This window comes from Oryctolagus cuniculus, chromosome 5 (genome assembly GCF_051225735.1).
Source record: "Oryctolagus cuniculus isolate XC-2025 breed Fujian yellow rabbit chromosome 5, ASM5122573v1, whole genome shotgun sequence".
Taxonomy (NCBI): domain Eukaryota; kingdom Metazoa; phylum Chordata; class Mammalia; order Lagomorpha; family Leporidae; genus Oryctolagus; species Oryctolagus cuniculus.
In genome coordinates, this window is record NC_142871.1 from 147,354,186 (window position 1) to 147,370,162 (window position 15,977).

Genomic DNA, 15,977 nt, shown 5'->3' on the forward strand with positions numbered 1-15,977 from the left:
GCCCGTAGCTTGCTTTCTTTAGTATATGGGTTTCTGTAATTAAGATTAATCCTGTAATCAAGAATTTTTGCTAAGTATCTTAACATGGTAGCAGGATAGTGACCTTTTTTGAGTAGAATTATGCAGCTAGATCCTAAATGGACAGCTCTGAGCAATGCTCTAAAAGATGATGTAGAAAAGGTAGTGGGCTGAGTTACAGGAACTCTAGTGTGTTTTTTTGTTCCAACTCCAGAATTCTATGCAGTCAGGCACTTAGGACATACTATGTAGATTCTAGTATATTGAGAATGTGGATATACCATGTATATTGAGAATGTGTTATTAAAATAACAAAAATTATATGACAGCATGTGGGCATTCAAAAGGAGGGTAAGGGAAGGTGATGTGAATTGTAATTGGGAGGCAATCCACTACACATGTTGAAAAGACAGGGAGGGCCAGCGTTGTGGCTCACTTGGCTAATCCTCCGCCTGTGGCACTGGCATCCCATATGGATGCCGGGTTCTAGTCCTGGCTGCTCCTCTTCCAGTCCAGCTCTCTGCTGTGGCCCGGGAAGGTAGTGGAGGATGGCCCAAGCACTTGGGCCACTGCACCTGCATGGGAGATGAGGAGGAAGCACCTGGCTCCTGGCTTTGGATCAGCACAACTCCAGCTGTAGCAGCCATTTGGGGGGTGAACCAATGGAAGGAAGACCTTTCTCTCTGTCTCTCTCTCTGTCTATAACTCTACCTGTCAAAAAATGTTTAAAAAAGTAGAATAAAAAAAAAAGAGATGCAAAAGACAGACCCAAAGAGATCTTCCATCTGCTGGTTCACTCCATAAATGTTTGCAATAGCTAAGACTGGGCAGGCCAAAGCCAGGAGACTCTAACTCAATCCAGGTATCTAGGTCTCCTGCATGGGTGGCAGGGACCCAATTACTTGAACAATCACTGGCTGCCTCCTAGGATGTGCATTAGCACAGGATGAAGTCAGGAGCTGGAATCAAGAATCAAATCCAGGTACATCAATATGGGACTGGGAAATTCCAAGCAACATCTTAACTTCTGGGCCAAACACCCATGCTAGCCCTTTTTCCCTTGATTGAAATTAGTGACTCACTTCTAATGAGTAGAATATAGCAGAAATGGTACTATGTGACTTCTGAAATTAAGTTGTAGAAGACATGATGTCCTCCTCCTTGCTTTTCTGCTTGGATCAGTCTGGGAGAAGCTAGTTGCCATATTGTGAGGACAACCAAATAAGCCTAGGAGGAGACCCACATGGTGAGGCACTGAAGTTCCCTGCACCCAGCCTTGGGCGTCTGCCATCATGAGAGTGAGTCTCAGCTCCAGTCAAGACTTCAGATGACTGCTGCCCCTGCCAACATTCTGACTGCAATCTCTTGAGCAAGACTCACCCAGCTGAACCACCCCAAAGTCTTCACCCACAGAAGCTATAATATAATAAATGCTTATTGTTTAAAGCCATAAAACTTAGGAGAGTGGTAATTTGCTACATAGCAATAGATATACCATTAGAGACTAATCAACAAGGTCACAGACATAACAAGAAAAAACATGGCTCATACTATATTTAGCAAAAGCTAATATCACTGTGATATTTTTGTAAATGATTTTTAACTGTACCTTAAGTAGACACAATTATTTAATCATTATTCTTGTATCACAATGTATCATCCAATCACAGTCCTCTCATTTCATTTTTAAAGTAATATCATGTATACTTGTGAGTCCAATGTTAAATTCAAGAGTTAGGGCTGGCGCCGCGGCTCAATAGGCTAATCCTCCACCTAACGGCGCCGGCACACCGGGTTCTAGTCCCGGTCAGGGCGCCGGATTCTGTCCCGGTTGTCCCTCTTCCAGGCCAGCTCTCTGCTGTGGCCAGGGAGTGCAGTGGAGGATGGCCCAAGTGCTTGGGCCCTGCACCCACATGGGAGACCAGGAGAAGTACCTGGCTCCTGCCATCGGATCAGCGTGGTGCGCCAGCCGTGGCGGTCATTGGAGGGTGAACCAACGGCAAAAAGGAAGTCCTTTCTCTCAGTCTCTCTCTCTCTCACTGTCCACTTTGCCTGTCAAAAAAAAAAAAAGTCAAGAGTTAGAATGCAAGCAATCACTTTTGTTCACATAATAGGAAAGGGGTTTTCAAATGTTCATGGAAAATGTGTACTCTGAAAAAAAGGGTATGCTTGAATCAACTATTTTGTACCAAAATAAACTTATTTTTTAATTTCACATCAATGAATTTTTAAATTTCCCTCATAGATGATACATTTTCATTTTAAAATATGTCATATTATTAATCATGCATTTCATAATGTTTTACACCTACACAGAATACCATAACAGATTTACCACACTTAGTTTAACCAGCTCCTTATTGTTATAGATTTAATATAGTTTTATTCAAAATATGATGATGGCAGGAGCAAGCATTTAATCTAGCAGTTAAGAAGTCTACATCCCACACTGGAGTATCTGGGTTCAAGTCCTAACTCCAGCTCCAGCTTTTCACCAGTGCAGACCCTGGGAGACAGCAATATTAGCTAAGTTCCTGCTGTCCATATAGGGGACTTGGATTGAGTTCCCTATTTTTGAGTCAAGCCTTGGCCCAGTGCCCAAATTCAGGCATTTCAGGAACAGCAGATGGGAGCTCTCTCACCTTCTGTCTCTCTGTGTGTCTCTCAAATTAAAAAATTAAAAAACTAAAATGGTGGTAAATAGTCTCATGCATAAATTTGTGTGTTGCAAACTGATGAAATCTTTACTTAATATATACTAAATTGATCTTCTGTATATAAAGATAATTGAAAATGAATCTTGATGTGAATGGAATGGGAGAGGGAGCAGGAGATGGGAGGGGTGCGGGTGGGAGGGAAGTGATGGGCAGGGGGGAGCCATTGTAATCCATAAACTGTACTTTGGAAACTTACATTTACTAAATAAAAGTTAAAAAAACGTTGTGTGTTGCAGTGATTAACTCCTTAGGATAAGTTCTCAAAAGCATAAGTCTCCACGAGAAGCCAAATGCCCCTCTACTGCTGCTATTGGGGCACACTGCCTCACCCATCAGAAACTTTTCATTTTCCCTAAATGAAGACATAAAGCTGGAGTAACAGGGAAAGCAACCCACTTTCCTCCAAAAGAGCAATAGAACTAAACTCACAATGTTCCACATCCCTCTATCTGTCACCAAGGAGTGAGACTCCCCAGTCTTTGTGAACAGTTACTCCTGAACTGTACTGAACTTACTCCTTGAATGTTTTTTTAATTGAAGTTTTCATGTCTGAAATTTGCTATTTCTCTTTAATGATTTATTTTATTTTATTATACAAGCAGAGTTAGACAGTGTGAGAGAGAGAGAGACAGAGAGAAAGGTCTTCCTTTTTCCGTTGGTTCACCCCCCAAGTGGCTGCTATGGCCAGCGTGTTGCGGCCGGCGTGCTGTGCTGATCCGAAGCCAGGAGCCAGGTGCTTCCTCCTGGTCTCCCACGCAGGTGCAGGGCCCAAGGCCTGGGCCATCCTCCACTGCCCTCCCGGGCCACAGCAGAGAGCTGGACTGGAAGGAGAGCAACCAGGACAGAATCCGGTGCCCTGACTGGGACTAGAACCTGGGGTGCCGGATTAACCTAGTGAGCCACAGCGCCGGCCCCTGAATGTTTTAACCATTACTCCGCTGCACCTTCTGGAAATTCCTTCCCATCAATGTCTCTGAACCACTTCCTCTTCTTTTCTTTATTTTTTTTAAAGATTTATTTTACTCATTTAAAAGATAGAGTTACAGAGAGAGGTAGAGACAGAGAGAGGTTTTCCATCTGCTGGTTCACTCGCCAGACAGCTGCAACAGCCGGAGCTGCACCAATCCAAAGCCAGGAGCCAGGAGTTTCTTCCAGGTCTTCCACGCGGGTGCAGGGGCCCAAGGACTTGGGCCTTCTTCTACTGCTATCCCAGGCCACAGCAGAGAGCTGGATCGGAAGAGGATCAGCCAGGACTAGAACCGGTGCCTATATGGGATGCCAACACTTCAGGCCAGGGCTTTAACCTGCTGCGCCACAGCGCCAGCCCCTCCTCTTCTTTTCTTAATCAAAACTTGATACTCCCTTAGAAACACTGCTTCGCCTATTGCCTTCTCCGGTGCAAAGAGTTTTCTCCAACTTATTGAGACCATTACTTTTCCTCTTTTGAATAAAAATAGTTCTGCTATTTTGGGAAACTGTCTCCCTCATCACAAGAATCATGCAGAAATTCCCTGACCATTCCTGTCACTCAAGGAAGACATAAGACTTGTTTCCTTCTTCACCTTAGCTCCTGATATCACTTGATACAGCTGCAAGCTCTTACATGAACACCCTGTTCAACAGCTGGGCCTCTCGAGACCATGACCTTCTCATGAACAACATCCTTTTCCTCTTTGCTATACTTGCTGACATCCCTGACCTGATCATCAAAAACCAAGCCACATGCAAGTTTTTTTGGATTTAAGTCACAATGTTCAAATGGCCAAAATGGAGCTACCAGGCTTTGGCTGTACCGAATCCAGAAAATGGGCACAGCTGAAAAGCTATATGGGGCAGAGCTAAGGTTTGACAGATACATGTTATAAAAGGCCTGAAACTACTCCCTGCGCAACAGAGGAGAGCTGGGTGGTGAAAATAAAGGGGGAGGGAAGGGGCAGAAAACACTGGAATTTTAGGATGGCGTTATAGAAGAGGATCAGGGATGAGAAGGGTGCTGTTAAGGAAGAATGTTAAGCAAAAAGGATTTGATGTGTTTTGCTATAACAAGAAATACAATTCTCTCTTTGAACCATTTCAAGGCATTTCAATGTAAAATTTAAAATGTTAGGATTCTTTGCGTGTTGGACTGATGCTTCTAATTGCAACATGCCAAGCAGGGCCACTATGTAGCCTGAGATTATTCAACACTCCCCTCACTGGTCTACTTTTCCCACTCACTTCCCATCCAAGGAAAATTCTTTGAATTCAATGAGGTCACCAATCTCTCAATCACCTCTTGCATTCTCTATATTCATCAGCCATTTCCTACTTTTCTTTTAATTTCTTCCCAGCACCAGTCTACAGCCCAGTTAAATAAGTACCTTCAACTTTCACCATTCTTTTAGATGGGTGCCCACTGATGGGTTTCTCTGTGCTTAGGTGGTGAGACTGAGTGGTATTGGAGTAATACCCATTGTGCGGCAGATAAATGGAAGATGACCACTTTCAAACACACACTCAGTGTTGCCAGTACTTGCATTGACTTTCTGGGCTTGATTTCAGGAAGGACTGACTATTTGTCACTTTCTCTACACAGAGTTTGTGCTGTGACCCACTGTCTCTACTTCACTGAGGAAATGAAGTCATCATTTAGGAACTCTTTCATCTTTCCATCTCCCAAATCAATGTGATTGCCTCTGTCTACACCCACTGCTTTCTCCCCAGTTAGTTCCAACACAAAGGGTCCCTATGTATTCTTCCTCTACAACTCTTTCTGTTACCAAGTCTCTCTTCTGCATCTTCAATCATTCCATTAGCACAAAAACATGCTCCAGGTTGGAAGACTGGTGCTGTCATGATATGGACACTGGATGCAGCAGAGGTCCTGGTGCCTTCTCACCATTAACACAGAGAAATAACACATCTGTCTCTGTTGAGTCTTCAGTTACCTCCAGGTTCTATCACATTCCCATTCTTCCTTTGATCAAACATTTCAAAATTTTGCCTATTCAATCCCTTCACCCTTCATTTTTAATGGGTTCAGATATGCAAAATGTATAATAGTAATATAATTAACTCCATGTACCTGCAACTCAGTTTAAGAGACAAAACATTATACATATGTTTGTGAATGCACTAAATATCCCACCCAAATATCAACTTCTTTCATCCCTCTAAGAAGCAACATGGTGTTTCTCATGTCTCTGTATCTCTATTCTTTCACTCCTTGTAATGTTTCTGGACATGTGCATATACTTTATTTAAATGGAATCAGATTGGAGGTATTCTTTTTTATTTAAAAAATTTTGAATTCATTTGAAAGGTAGAGAGACAGAGACAGATGGACAAACAGATCTCACATCCCTGGTTCACTTCCCAAATGTCCACAACTGCTGGGGTTGGGCTGGGGCCAAAGCCAGGAGTCAGGAGCAAAACCCAGGTCTCCAGTTCCTTGAAGCATCATCTCTGCTGCTTCCCAGAAGCTGCATCAGTGGGAAGCTGGAGCTTCCATGTTACTCTGTTCTGACTTTTAATTCCTTAAATATTGTAATTCAACACTAGTTCCTTCAGAGTCTTGTCTCTGTTAATTACAATGCTGCTCTCACTCATGGTGGCTTGCTCTCTCTAATATTCTGTAATTTCCTATTAGAAACTTAGATGCTTTCAACCCTCCCCTCCAAAAACTTATATTGAAATTTGCTTGGTCATTGTAATCGTATTAAGAAATGGGGTCTTCGGTTGGTGCTACGGCTCACTAGGCTAATCCTCTGCCTGCGGTGCCGGCACATCGGGTTCTAGTTGCGCTGGATTCTGTCCCGGTTGCCCCTCTTCCAGGCCAGCTCTCTGCTGTGGCCCGGGAGTGCAGTGGAGGATGGCCCAAGTGCTTGGGCCCTGCACCCGCATGGGAGACCAGGAGAAGCACCTGGCTCCTGGCTTCGGATCAGCGTGGTGCACTGGCCGCAGTGCGCCAGCCGCAGTGGCCATTGGAGGGTGAACTAACAGTAAAGGAAGACCTTTCTCCCTGTCTCTCTCTCTCTCACTCTGTCTGTGAAAAAAAAAAAAAGTGGGGTCTTTAAGCGGTGATTAATCTGAGCATACTGCCCTCTTAAACAGAGTAAGGTTAAGGTTACTACTGAAGGACTGGATTTGTTATTACTGGAATAATCTCTTGATAGAAGGATGAGCTTTCTGTCATTTTTCTCTGTGTCACGCACAAGCTTCCTCACTGTATGGCGCCTTGACTGTGTTAAGAAGCAACAGTGGCTGACGCCATGGCTCACTAGACTTATCCTCCGCCTGTGGTGCTGGCACCCTGGGTTCTAATCCCAGTTGGGGTGCCCGATTCTGTCCCGGTTGCTCCTCTTCCAGTCCAGCTCTCTGCTGTGGTCCAGGAAGGCAGTGGAGGATGGCCCAAGTGCTTGGGCCCTGCACCCCCATGGGAGACCAGGAGGAAGCATCTGGCTCCTGGCTTCAGATCACAGATGTGCAGTGCACAGGCCGTAGTGGCCATCTGGGGGGGTGAACCAATGGAAGGAAGACCTTTCTCTATGTCTCTCTCTCTCTCACTGTCTAACTCTGCTTGTCAAAAAAAAAAAAAAAAAAAAAAAAAAAAGAGATGCAACAGCAAGACCGTGACCAAGTGCCAAACTCTTAGACTTCATAGCCTCCATAATTGTAAGAAGTCTGTTTTTATAAATTGTCCAATCTCTGGTCTCTTATAGTAACAGAAAACAGACTAAGACACAAAGTCATTGTCATCAGAATGGCTTTAAAGTAGAAATCCTGTGAGGCCTGAGTTAAGAGTTACATCTCTCCAGCAAATTTCCTTTTTTTTTTTTCTTCTGTCCAATGCCCTAAGACAACTTTAATTTCCTAGATAGGAATTTATGGACCTTGTGAGTGGCAGAAATTAAAAAAAAAAACAGTTCCTACATGACAACTGACCCATTGTTATGAGTTCTCAGACATGGCTGCATAAGACTTGTTTCTTTTTGAGGACAGGCAGAGATGCATATATGTAAGACAGTTTAGGTGGAGAAATCAGTTCTAATTACTGAGTTCACAAGGGCCCAATGCCTGGTCTCCCCACTGAGCTAGACCCTCATTAATGAGATTTATAAGTATCTTTTCAGTAACTTTGGCTTCAATTATAGTTTATCACTCTGATTTTTTTTTAGAGATAGAGAGACAAAGACAGAGAGAGAGACACAGACTGAGAGCACTCATCCCTTGGTCTAACCCCAAATGCCAGCAATGGCCAGGACTGGGCTGAACCAAAGCAAGAGCTGAGAACTCATTCCAAATTTTCCAATAGTGGATGGGACCCATTTCAGCTATCACCTCTGCCTTCCAGGGTACACATTAGCAGGAAACTAGATCAGAAGCAGAGGAGCTGGGACTTGAACCAGGTACTCTGATACAGAATGTGGACATCTTATCTGGCGGCTTAACTTCTAGACCAAATGCTTGCCCTTTATTATTTTTTCTTCAGTTTTTGATCATTAGTATTGCTCCTACCTTCTTAAAAATTCAGTATTACATTTAACATGGTATTTGTTATATTTTTACAAAAGAATTTATAAGTGCTTATTAAAACCATTTTTTGCAAAGGATACCTCCCTATTGAGAAACTCACAGTGCATTGCTCAGATTCACCTTAAGACTCAACATTGCTCAATCTGCACTCAAATGTGCACTGATTCTACTTCCTGTGCCCATTATTCATCCCTATGTTAGTCTTCCTGCTAATTCTCTGGGCCTCTCTTAGTCTTCAATCCAAATCCAAAGTTTAAAGGTATTCTTACATATATTGTCACCAATAAGAAGAGGGAAAAGCTCAAAATAAGCTAAAATACATAGCATATTTTTCAGGAGTCTCCACAATGCTATGACTGTGATCTTATTGCTCTGCGCTTGTTAGCACTTTTGTGTAGTTAATTTTTATGAAAGTGAGAATGATGTGGGACAGCCTAGCTCCACCCTGCAGAACTGTTCTGCTCTGTAAGGAGGAGAAATTATATTTTTCCTTAACAGAGCAGACTCAGAAGTGGGACTGCCTCTGATCTAATCCCAGCTGCACTACTTACCTGCTTCATAAGCCTAAGAATATCCCATATGCCTTCTGTGCCTCTGGTTCCCATCTGTGAACTGTATGGCCTGACTTCTAGAAATGTCAAAAGAATTAATAGTTCCTGGTACATATTAAACACAATCCAATTGTTGCCTATTAAGATTGTTCTTCCTTCTTACTTTAACCTCTGTACTCTCTTATACACTGCCAGCTGTCTCTAATGGGGGTAAAGTGTTCTGAACTGTGTAAAAAATTTGTTCAGAGATTAATGTAGTCAACATTATTTCTTGACCCATCCTACCACCACCACCACCATCATAAATGAGATTGTCTGAGCTACCAGAATCCTTGCAAAATGCTTTGAAAATTCAGAATGAAAGCAAAGAAGTAGAGATGAACTAGTGAGGCAACAAATTTATTTTTCATTTATTCTAATGAAAAGTACTAGCAAAGTCGTTTAGCAATAATTAGGTAATAGCCGGGAGCAATGGACACCTTGATGGACTTGGAATGAGAGAGAGAGAGATGCAGTAATAACTAATGAGAATTTTCTAAACTTAGTTGGCCCTCCAAGATACTTAGGTGAGATGAACCTAATTATTTTTAAGCCATAGAATTTCTGCAGGACACTGGCACTTCTACAGAGCTGAGGCCACAACGCCATCAGTTTCCATAGCAGAATTAGCTACAACAAAATAGCAGAGAACCATTAGGAAGCCCCAGTTGGCTTCACTTGAAGCCAATAGGCAATATTTGTTGGTTGTTTTTCTGGGTCCTAGAATAGATTGAGATTTTCCAAGAGGTTCTCCCTGAGATTCAGATGTGTATGATCAATAAGATGACCCAAGGTTCTGGAATAATCCATAATAGGTAAACACAGAAGCCAGGTCAATTGCATCCTTTCCCACTCTCAGCATTGCCTGTCAGCTGTGATGAGCCATGAGCACTCAGTACCAATACAGAGAGCTCCTAAATGATCCTACTATGAAGATTTAGGGGGCAAGGTGTCCAAAAATATAAAGGAAACCTGGTACATATGCTTTGGCCCTAAAATACTATAACAGTTTCAGTTTGTGCTTACAGGAGACACCAAAAAATTTTTTAGAATCCAGCTTGCAAAACTAAGTGCCTCCAGAGCCAGCACTAAGGCAAAGGTGGGTCTTCAGGAAATTAGGGAGAGTGCCCCATCTAACGTGGTTTCAGTGGCCAATTTCAGAGGAATGTTGCCCTCTACAGAGACCCAAAGCTAATCTAATCTATTAAGAGAAACCAGAAGACCACTTATTCTCTGAAATCTCTCGATTTATGAATGTTGGTTAACCAGTTTAAAAAAATATCCAAAACCTCATACCACATTTTCCTTGCAGCATCCATGTTTAGAATATGAGTTCCTGACCCTTTTATCCTCCTGTTGTTCCTCTTCCTATTTGCATTTCAAGTCTTTTCATAACAAGACCCAAGTGGCGCCCAGGTTCAGGTATGCCCATGGGCTTGGTTCATGGCTGCAACAGTCTTGGGAAGTCTTGTACACATGACTGGGTTAGTCATTCACCAACATTAAGCCACAGAATAGAAGCTGTGACAAAAAAAGGACTCCTTCCTCCATGCCATGTGCTGTCTAGAGGAGGCAGCAGCCAAGGTGGAGAACAATGAAACTTTTCCTTAGAACGGAGCTGGGATGACGTGCCTGTCATGGTCGTAACTGATGATCTTTTCCTTTATCCTTACCTCTCAGCTTCTCAGGATGTGGCGGGAAACAATCTTTTCTGAAGATCCATGATAGTGTAAGCAGTTAGATGGGCTAGTGGGCAGTTAGGCCAGCTGGAAGACAGGTCAGTTAACCACACTTAGTTTTAGCAGAGTTAGGATTGTAATCCCTGCCTTCTGATTAGCTGTTACTCTGCTCCTCCCCTGATTGGTTAAATCTAGGTATGGTTTTCAGAGGGAGACCAATCAGAGAGAGCCACTGAGTGTACAAAGGCAGGCTTCTTTGGCAACTCCTCTCTTGGAGCCCCCCTTTCTTGCCTGCTGTGTCAAGAGGTTTCTCGCTTTCAATAAAATCTTGCTTTGCTCATGTCTTTTTCTGCATGGAAATTCTTCTTCAATGTGAGATAAGAACTGAGATTGCCTTCATTGTCCTGCAACTAGTGGCGGCATGACGTAGATTCGATTCAAATCTGACTCATCAGCATCAGCTCACCTCTCCAGATGGGTGAGAAAGTGGACTGTTTCTGTCTGTTTTTCAGAGAATCTTACTCCTTCTTATGGCAACTCTCTGATCCTTAAGAACGCCAGGTCCCTGTCAGCCAATTAAAAGCAGTTAGTATGGCTGCTGAAGACAAGGGGATCCGGCTTGATGACGACTGCTGGATCAATCTGCCACAGCAGAGAGTCTACTCTAATCCCCCACTCTCTTGCACTGAATCACAAGAGACTAGGAGAAGGCCTTGAGCTGTCAGACAGATCCTGGCCAGTGATGATACCCCAGCATTTCCTGAAAGTCTCTTGGCTGGACTTCAGACTCCAACAGCCCATAAGGGTGTTGGGCTGGGAAGTGTATTTCTTGAGGGAGGCGGCACTACAGAGGTTGGTGTGGCCTGGAGCAAGGCCATGGGTTCCATGCTGCAATGCCTCGTTAGAGTGCGCAGGGCATGCTCTTTTGCAGTCCTCACAAGCTGTAACAATAGAAGCTCCACCCTCTCTACTTCTCATCTCGGTTCTGGTAATGTTGGTCCTGCCCGACTCAATTTCCTTTTGCAGGGATTAGCCCATCACAAGACTGGGAGAAAGTCTTGGAGTAAACTGTGAAGTTCAGGCCAGGAAAACACTCTGACATTTGCAAAGGCTGCTTGACCAGACACCAGGGTCTGACAGCCCATTAGGGTGTTGGGCTGAGAAACGAACTCTGTTCTTCTTTCCACAGAGGTCAATCTTTCAGTGAGACTGGGTACAGCCTAGAGTGAGGCCATAGGCTCTGGGCCCCAGTGCCCTAACACTCCTTATTATACCAGACTCTGGCAAGATCTCCATCTCTTTTTCTGATGTCTCACTATACTCTGGACACTATGTCCCTCCTCATCTCTTACAAACAAGAATTTCTGGTCCCATTATCTGTATTTCCATAACATCTGGTTAGTTTGGGTCAGAATTTAGGTATCCCTTTTGTAGATACAGGTGGTCTTGTCCATCTAGTCACCTTTTAGGTACAGACCCCTTATGCTGTCATGTTCTCTCATGTCCTCCTCCTTCCTTCTCAGGTCTTTGCCTTTTGGGCCCACCTCCATCAGGTCCTTTCTATACAGCTGATATCTCAGAAGTAGCACATTGAGAAAAATTTTTGTTCCCTAACCATATTCCTTTGTCCCCTCACCTGTTTAGTCAGCAACCTGAGCGGTGGCCAGGACTCGTGTTCTCTTTCCAAACTCTAGCTCAAAATATCTGTGTTAAGCCTATTGTTATGAAGGATTATTTTAAATACATACCTGTAAGATATGACTCAGGGTAAAGAGGTGTATAATAGCTGCTTCTCCTCATGTATGGGTGCAAAGCAGCAAAAAGATATATATTTGCCCAAGGCAGAAGCCCAGTTACAGTATGACCACTGGTAATGCAAACTGATCATTCCCAGTGTGTGCTGGCCAAACAAATCCCAGGTCACAGACAGTACATACTGTGCAGGCAGGAGTCCAGTTCCTGCACAACCGCTGGTAATGGTAACTGGTCACTCACAGTCTGTGCTTATCTGGCAAATCAGGGAGAGATACAACAGATACTCCCTAGTGATGTATACGCAGCCACTGGGGCCCCTTTGACCTCCCAGAGTTTAAAGAAAAATGCCTAATCTTTTTCTGCACCATTGCCTGGCCTGATTACAAACTAGAAGATGAAGAAAGCTGGCCTTCAGAGGGAAGTATTAACTACAATACTATTTTCTTACTAATTCCCTCTTGTCATAAAGCAGGAAAATGGGTTGAGGTCCCTTAGTCCACGCTTCCTTTGTGCTATGAAAAAATCCATAACTCAATAAAGCTTGTCAGGTTGACTCAGCTATTCTGGTGACTTTGTCTCCTCTAAGACCACAAAGACACCCCTGTAATCTACCCGCTCACCCTACTTGTTCTCCATACCCCAAATCTTCAGCTCTCTCAGAACCTCATGCCAATTTACTACCTCTTCAACAAATGCCTGAAGGGTGGGAACCTCCTTGAGTCCAAGTTCCTTTTTCTCTGCAAGATATTAGGCAGATTAAGGGAGATTTGGGTAGCTTCCCAGATTACCCAGATCATTACATAGAGGCTGTCCAGAACTTAACACAGGTGTATGAGTTAAGTTTTGGAAGGACGTAATGTTTCCCCTCAACCAAACTCTAACAAGGTCACAAAAGCTTGCAGCTATACAGGCAGCAGCAGAACTTGGATGCACTGTATGTATCCCAAGGTCATAACAAAGAATTGCAATCTATGAACAAAAGGTGGCAAAGAGGCAGTTCCCCAGCACAAGCCTAACTGAGACCCTAACAATCCAGCAGATGATTGGAGAAGGCATCTTATTGTCTGTGTTATAGAGGAACTAAAGAGAATTATACCCAAACCCCTTAATTACTCTAAATTATCCCCAGATCAATCAAGGGCCACAAGAAAATCCCTCTGCTTTTATGGAATGACTGAGAAGATTTAAAGAAACATTTCCCCCTTAAAGTCTGATTCTATAGAACAAACAATTTTGAAGGAGAGACTTCTGACCCAGCCTGCCCGGTATCAGGAGAAAACTCCAAAAATATGCAGTGGGACCTGAAAGCACACTAGATAATCTCTTAAAGGTGGCCACCACCACCTTATAATAGGGATGAAGAGAGGGCCAAACAGCAGGAACGAAAGAATAGGAAGAACGTTATACTCCTGGTAGCAGCTGCAAGCTGCATTCCCAGTGCTTTCACTGCAAAAGCAGCAGACACTTAGAGACTGTCAGAATAGACCCCCTTAGAGCCACGTCTCATTTGTGGAGGAGCCACTGAAAGTGTGACCCCAAAGGCTGAGAATCCCAGTATCCAGTATTTCCAATGGGCCTCTCACATGGGGTAAAAGGGGTCTGGGGTCCCTTTACAGGCTCCAGTGATGTATCAGAGTAGCACCCAGGATCTCCAGGTGGTTATTATAGTAGAACAAAAACATAAATTTCCTCCTCGATACTGAAGCAACTTTTTTCTGTCCTCCACTCCAGCTTTGATCCCCTCTCCTCACATACTGTGACCATAAAAGGTGTCTCAAGAACTCCCAGCCTGGATATTTCACCCAACCTTTACGCCGTGTCTGGAATGATCTAACATTTACTTACTCCTTTTTTATCACACATTCTGGACACAATCCTAATGAAAACTCTTCCCACTCCATCTCTTTCTGAATCTTGGAAGGCCCTTTCCCTGTCATCTGCCCATACTCTCCCACTCCAGGGAAGATCTCAAGTCACAACCTAGATCTACCATACCAAAGTAAAAATCTGAACCTATGAAGCCCCAGCAGACCAGACTCTGGAAGTCAATCCCAAGTCTGACACAGGCAAGGACAACTACACACATTAAGCTACAGAGCAACTCAAACAGTTAAGAAGACCTCACCTACAGGCTTTGTGACCTCTAGGAATACACAACTAGAATCCATCAAACTCCAGGGGGTACTCCAGATGCAGCCCCCAAGGGAATCTGTATTCTACCAGTAACCTTTAGATCAACCCTCAGGGGAATACTCTGCTGCTGTCCATCAACAATGCCCTTTTCAGCATGAAGTAGCCAGAGCAGTCATTGTCCCATATCCCTAATGGCAGTTAGGGCCCATTCTTCTGAGGGAAAGCATGTGAGGAATTTAGTTAGGTCTGTTGGAAGGCAGTTAGGTCAGTTAATTCTACTTAGTTGTATCAAGGCTGAAAAGATTGTAATCCTTGCCTTCTAATTAGTCATTATTCTGTTCCTGCCCTGATTGGTTAAATCTAGGTCTGATTTTTTAGAGGGAGGCCAGTAATAGAAAGCCACTTTGTGTATAAGAAAACCAGTACTGGCAAGCTTGTTTGTCAACTCCTCCTTGTAGACTCCTGCTATGGCAGGAGATTTCTCACTTTCAATAAATCTCACTTTTCTCACTGTGTTTTTGCTGCATGGAAATTCTTCTTTAAAATGGAATAAGAACTGAGATCACCATCACCCAGCAACTGTAGTAACCCCACAAAACACACACTTCCACTGTGCTTTCATGCGTCCTGGGTCTAGTTTAGCTGGTAGATGAGCTGACTGATTCATTCACTGTGATCGCCAGGTGAGACCATCTCCTTGAGGAAGGCCACGGGATTCTTGCAAATACGAGTGGCCATCAGTTGGAAAGGGCACAGGAACCCTGAGATCCCCTCAATATGCTTTCCCAGAAGGCAACCCCATGAGTGAGGTCTTCACACAAATTACAACAAATTTCCCCCAGGTACTCAATAATTGTGTTGCTTGTCGGAGGTCTCGTCTTAATAGTTACCTAAGCTTGTTTCAACTCACCATGTTTCAAGATACAGTTCCCAGGCAGACTTCGGATTTGGAAATTTCTAGGTTACTTAATCTTCCACCACATGCAATATTTTCAGATTTTGTGGGGGTGGGGTGACTTTGACAAAAGTCACTGAACATTTGCTCCTGGTGAAGTCTTGTAATGGCCCTCTCCTCAAGTGAACTCACCCCGTTAATCCTTTGGATATATAAATCAAAGTCTGCCAGGCTCTTCCAAGGCCTGAGGTTTCACTTCCATGCATCCGAGTCGCACCTCATCACGTAGTGGCCGGCAGGACACCTGTACGAATGATTATAGCCATTAAACCAGAACTCTTCTCCTTTTCGCTTCTTCTTTGCCAAAAGCTCTCGCTTTCCCTTTGTGGGTTTGAGGGTTTGCTAAATCTCCCTGCTTTTTCAGGAGATTTTCCAGGAAACAATAGAATTTTTTCTTTGCTCTTCCTCCGCCATTTTTCCCATGTCACAGCTACTGCACATGCGTGCTCCCGCCAAACTAGAAGAGGAGCCACTCTACGGTTACTTGACCATAGAGATGTCTATGCATGAACTGATGCCTGCTGGGGGATGTGAGCAGCCTATGCCCACTTTGCAGCAGAGCACCACGGAAGAGAAATCCTGATAACCCTGATTCCTACCAAAAGGTGCACAAAAC

At 43.7% G+C, this 15,977-nt stretch overlaps 1 protein-coding gene across 2 annotated transcripts in view; it reads right to left on the reverse strand.

The window, feature by feature from the left end:
* Positions 1–1,632: 1,632 nt before the first annotated feature.
* The window catches only part of MBOAT1 (membrane bound glycerophospholipid O-acyltransferase 1), a 336,357-nt gene continuing 322,012 nt past the window's right edge, over positions 1,633–15,977 (reverse strand). For both annotated transcript variants that reach the window (XR_016234204.1, XR_016234205.1), the window contains 3 exons: positions 15,494–15,605; positions 10,513–10,605; positions 1,633–2,070 (listed from right to left, as the gene is read on the reverse strand). The gene's annotated coding sequence lies outside the window, so the exon portion shown is untranslated. The remainder of the gene's footprint in view (positions 2,071–10,512; positions 10,606–15,493; positions 15,606–15,977) is intronic.